Genomic DNA, 6211 nt, shown 5'->3' with positions numbered 1-6211 from the left:
TCTCTCTCTCTCTCTCTCTCTCTCTCTCTCTCTCTCTCTCTCTCTGTTAATTAACCTCTCCTCGTGGATCCGTCTGGTCTGCTGTGGTCTGTTCCAAGCTGCATGCCATAAGTGTAACAAACCCCCTCCTTACTCTCTTCTCTTGCTCTCTTACCCTCTTTCCTCTCTGTCCCTTCTTTCCCCATTCCCCTCCTCCTCTCTCCAAGTGCTCATGGCTGGCCTCTACTCTCTCTCTCTCTCTCTCTCCCTCTCTCTCTCCCTCTCCCTCTCCCTCTCCCTCTCCCTCTCCCTCTCCCTCTCCCTTTCCCTCTCTCTCTTTCTCTCTCTCCCCTTCTTTCTGCCTTTCTCTGTCTCTACCCTCCTCATGCCCTAAATAAACTTGATTCCATACTATACCTGCCATGTGGCTGGTATCTCAGAGGGAGGGAATGCCTCAGTTTGGGACTGCAGAGGCACTCCCTACCCCTGCACCATCAGCTTGGGAGCATGGGACCACAGAGGCACCCCCCTACCCCTGCACCATACTGTGTCTCCACCAAGCATTCCTGGCTTCTTTTTATTTTTTTATAAAACACAACCAACAGTAATCTAAAAAAAGAAAACAAATTCAGTGGCACTTTCTGAGATTCTTGCCTTATATTGCTTTTTAAAAAAACCTTACAGGTCTTGTGTATATATGTTATAGTTTCTGGTGTTATACTTTTGCTATTTCTGTGGGTATGAATATGTGTTTCTCTGTGTCTATATGTGTTTCATGTGCTTTTTTTTTGGTCTACTCTTTCATCTTAAGCATAGCATTTATATCTGAGGACAGGACAGAATCTCACAATCAAAATGCCTCAGGGTCAATGGTGCCTTTACCTACTGGATTCCTCTTTTCTGGAGTATTATATTGGGCTTCAGTAGGGATTCTTGTGGGGAGATGCATGGCTGGGCTCAAGATGACTCTAGAATCCAACAGGAGGCACACAAAGCACAGGACATAGGACCCTGGTGGTGATGGTGAACATGGGCTGCCAAGGCTCTAGCCAGGAACAAAAGACAGTTAACTTAACTTCAAGATTAGGGTAGGAATCACTGTGATTTGGGATAGTGAGAAAGGGGTTAGATAGGAGTGTAAGGTGCTTTCTAAGGGCAAAGATCTCTTGTAGGGTGCAGGCTTCAAGACTTGGTCAATCAGAAACTTCAGGTGGCCTTGATTCCAATTGTGTACGAGTGAGTGAGGATATTTTAACCCGGATGAAGAAGATGGAATCTATTGCTGTCTATTAGTATGAATATGTGATGAAAATGTAAAAAATATACCATCATATAAAAAGGAACAGTTTGAAAACCATGAAATATCAAAACATGTATATTTATTAGATGTCAAAATAACACTTTAGAATCAACTTAAAACAAAATATTAAAAAGTTAAAACAATAAAAAGGAGGCAGGCAGGAGGAGGCACATGTTTTTCACATATTAGCTTCTTAGCTTTTTGGTAGAGATTAACCAGAAGTTTACAGACGTCTTTGCTCCTGTTGAGGACTATGCTGTAGTCTGACTCAAGAAACAAAGGATCTAGGCAGGCTTGGATTTCTATGACACAGAAGCCTGTGTGCTTGTGTGAGGGAAACAAACTCCTTTATTGTTTAATCTACCAATTTTCACGCAGTCCCAGTTGCACCTATCTTATTTGTGGTTGGAATAAAGATCTGGAAGATCCAAACAAGGTTTGAGTCAGGTGATGGTTCTTGCACACTTGAAAAGAAAATGTTTTACAACTCTGACAGTCTAACTAGTATCTAATTATCCAGAAGAAAGCCCAAGTTCAATTCAGATAAAAGCCATGTATCACAAGAGATCAAGAGCAGGAACGTTTTAAGATGCTAAGAGCTAAAGTTTTAGGATGTTCAAGAGGGAACAATGAGGTTACTGGGTTCAAGAACATATCCTCAGTGGTCATTTAGAAGACAGGAAGGTGCACTAGGAAATGGTCACCATCTAAGTAGCTCGTTACAGCATCAATGTAAATGTTAGACACTGGAACCCTGGCTGAGCTCCTCCTCCTGCTACTGTTCTAACTCCAGACACCTACAGAGCTGATGGCCACACAACAAGGCCAACTGAGTCAACACTGTGAGTTCTACACACTTAAGTTTCTGTGACTTAGGTTGTTTGGAGGTTGAAGAGAAGGAAACTGGCTTGTATTTCATTTTCATCTTTCAACTAATATGCAAGAACATCTACTGGGGTTATATTAAAAAATATGTTGCAAATTAATTGTTAAAGATTTTAGTGTTTGAAATTCTGAACATCAATAAAAAGAGACAGAGACTGAATAAGCTACTCTTCATACCTACAAGAAAAGGGTTGATAATTGCTAACCTAGAGGCTGTAGAAGGAAAGAGCAGAACACCTAAAAATATACATAGTGTTTTTTACTAATGGGTTAGATGAGACAAAGGAAGTTCATCTTCACAGAAATGTGCAAACATACATTTTGAAAAAAATCTTTCTTCCAGTGAGCAATTTTCTAAGCTTAAGCTATGTGCTTAATGTTGCATGCTACTCTCAAAGGTTACTTTGCTTACCTTCTGTACCATTTCCAACGGGCCAACTGCAAGAAATATGAAGTCAAGTTGTGGTCACTCAAAGAGAGGCATGGGATCTCTTTGAGTTGGGAATCAAAACCCAGTGGAACTCTTACTGGGTCCTTATCTGCTTGATTTGGCATACCCTTCTGTGGAAATGGAGTTCGACCTTGCTGAAATATTGTGAGGTGTGTGGTCATTTTCCTAGGACTTCAGACTCCTTTCTAACAGTGATAGAAGTGGGTATCATAGGTAATAAAGGAAAGCAATTAAGTATACCAAAGAATTTTGATGTCTCTTTAGAGAACAAGATGATCTATGTCTACAGTTATGGATAAGATTTTGTAACGTCAGTGAGAATTCTGTAGTTTGTTACAGATACAGTTGTTTATGGATGTAAGTATTGAAGATGCAATTACTGTCTTAGTTTTGTTTCCATTGCTGTGACAGAGTAGTCTGACAAAAGACACTTAAGAAAACATTTATTTTAGTTCATAATTTGAGATAGAGGCACTATTTCAGAGGTCAGGGTAGCAGGAGCTTGAAGCAGCTGATTACACCCTATCTGTAGAAAACAGAGAATGCACTTACTTGATTTTTTATTTTTTTATACTCAGTCAAGAGCATAGTAAAAGGTTTGGCATACTGGAAGAACCCCACCCTCATTTTAGAAGAATTTTTGGTTTTATTTTTTTAGATGTATTCATGTGTTGATTCACAACATTCCCATGTACTGAAGAGATGAAGAAAAAGATGTGTTCTCCTCCAGATGACTACAACACATATGAAACCAAAAGGGAGGAAAAGTATATGATTAATTCAAAAGTGTAAGACCAGTAGGGCTTTATGAATTTACAGAATTCAAGATGCTCTCAATTAAATATATTATCAAGTGACTCATTTATTGGGCAGGAGAAGGAAGACATATATTGTGAAAAGATATGTCTCTTTTGGTTTTATATTTTTAAAAATCACAAAAATGCAAATGAAATTAAACAATGAAAGATTATCCAGATTGTTGAGCTAAACTTACAAAGAAATATATGATTGCCCCAGCCCACTGGGTGGTGAACTGGGACTGGGGGACCACCTGAAAGAAAGAGCTGGGGAACAAGGGGTGTGAAGAACAGATAGCAAGTCAAGAGGTCTGATCAAGCTGTCGAATTTTTAATGTTTGCATACCAGGTTACATGTGGGTCTGTAGCTCATGTGTGGGTGTGAGTTCTGTTGGGTTGAGTTGTGGTTCCCGTGTGTGTGTTACTCCAGGCAGCTGGAACCGCGGCTCAGGGAGCAGAAGCACAGGAATTTGACTGAGTTTACTTCACGTGGTGCCGGGAGAATGTCAGCAACTCAGCTGCAGGCATTGGGAGATCACAGACTGAGACCTGTGGGGGCAGAGCTCTTGGGTGGGGACCCCCAGGCAAGAAGGTGTGCGGTGATCGACTAGTCTCAGACTCCTGGGCTCACTGGTTGAAGGCGCCTTCTACAGTTCTCCATGGTGAGCCCTTAAAGACATGAGAAGGTCTATGGTTTTAAAAGGCTTATTGTTATGATGGAAAGTGAATGAAACTGTACTCCCCCCCCCCCCCAGCCTCATGTCCTCAGGGTGGGCCTGAGGTTAAATATCTTTTGCAAGGAGGAGGGTCTAGGAAGGAATGCTTAATTGGCTAAGCCCTCTGGCCTTTAGTTATCTCATTAATATGGAGATCTTTTGAGGCTCTCTGGCCTGTAGTCACACCCTCTACCTGTGCTATGTGACCTAAGGCCACAAACCTTTCTTTGGGAGGGGCTGTGGATAAGTGAAAGGAACCAGGGCCCAGGAGCAAGGCCGAACTCCTACCATCCCATTAGGGTCACCAGGGTTCAAAGCAGACTCAACTGGGTACCCCACTGCCTCTCACAGCCTACCGCCCCACAGTTATATACACGTAGAAGCAGGATATGGGGTAGGGGGCATGACGTAAGATTTCTTTGTTTCAAGGGAGTGCAGGTGTTCTCAAGAACAGGATGTTGGCTGGGTGAAAAGTTTAGCAGAAAGACCAGAGCAGAACAGGTTGCTAGATACCTGCCCATAAAATCTATAGTTATTTGTTCTTAATTAACCTAGTACTTTCCCACAGAGGCTACCTGTCCACGAGATCTACAGCTACTTGTTCTCAACTGGGATAGTACTTTCCCACAAAGGCCAAGACTTTGTGCCAGTAAGCACATATGGCTGACAAAACTGTTAATATTTAAGTAAGGTCGCTCTTGACATATGATAAGATAGGTATGGTGGCACATATCTTTAATCCCAGCACTTGGGAAGCAGAGACATGCAGATTTCTGTGAGTTCCAGGCTAGCCTGATATACACAATGAGTTCCAGGCTAGCTAGGCCTTCATAGTGAGATCTTGTCTCCAAAACAAAACCAAAGTCAAAACAAAAAAACAATAAATAAAACAACAACAGCAAAAAGATGAACAAATAAATAAAAAATGTAAGACAGCTGGCAAAAAACACATAGATACAGGTTGACCAGTTGACCAATTACATGAATACTATGTTCTTCCTTCAACATCACAATTTCTCCCAAAAGAAAAGAAAACTGACCTTTAGTTAGACATTAGTACATGGTGTGATAGAGGCTCTCCCAGTTATAAGTGTTTTCAAACTTCTGCACAAGCCTGCCATATAGAATGTTCCCAGTTTTTAAAATTTGTTTTGTTTTTCTGTTTTTGTTTGGTTGTTCTCTCTCTCTCTCTCTCTCTCTCTCTCTCTCTCTCTCTCTCTCTCAATCTCTCTCTTCATATCCAATCACAGCTTCCTTCTCTGCCCAGTACCTGCCCACCAGACACACACATTGCTTTCCTCATCTACCCCTTCCCTTTACCTCTGAGAAGGGGGAGGTTCCCCCTGGGTGCAAACCTACCCTGACACATCAAGTCATTGCAGGACTAGGTAAATCCTCTCTCATGGAGGCCAGACCAGACAGCCCAGTTAGGGGAACAAGATCCACAGGCAGGCAACAGAGCCAGGGTAAGCCCCTGCTCTACTTCTCGGAGGACTAGAATAAAGATCATGCTGTATATCTGCTACATATCTGCTAGGGGGTGGCAGTGGGTGGCAGTGGGAGCTAGGTCCAGCCCTGGTATGCTCTTTAGTTGGTGGTTCAGTCTCTGAGGGTCCCCAAGTGTCCAAGTTAGTTGACTCTGTTGGTCTTGTTGTAGAGTCCTTTTCCTCTCCAGGTTCCTCAATCCTTCTCCTAACTCTTTCACAAGACTTCCTAAGCTCTATCTAATGTTTGGCTGTGGGTCTCTGCATCTGTTTTGGTAGGAGCTTCTCAGAGGACAGTTGTGCTAGGCTTCTGCTTGCAATCATAAAAGGTATTACTAATAGTGTCAGGGATTGGTTCTTGCTCATGGCATGGATATTAAGTTGGGCCAGCTATTGGTTGGCCATTCCCTGTTTCTGCTCCATTTTGTTCTTCATATTCTTGTAAATAGGACAAGTTTTAGAAACAAGGTGCCTTTTATGGTATTATTCCCTAGATAAAATAATTTTTTTAAAAAAACAGATTAAGAAGAACTATTTTCTTGGTGGCTTCTTCTTCTTCTTCTTCTTCTTCTTCTTCTTCTTCTTCTTCTTCTTCTTCT

The sequence above is a fragment of the Grammomys surdaster genome, unplaced genomic scaffold (assembly GCF_004785775.1).
Source record: "Grammomys surdaster isolate TR1022 unplaced genomic scaffold, NIH_TR_1.0 198, whole genome shotgun sequence".
Classification (NCBI taxonomy): Eukaryota; Metazoa; Chordata; class Mammalia; order Rodentia; family Muridae; genus Grammomys; species Grammomys surdaster.
This window is presented reverse-complemented; position numbering follows the sequence as displayed.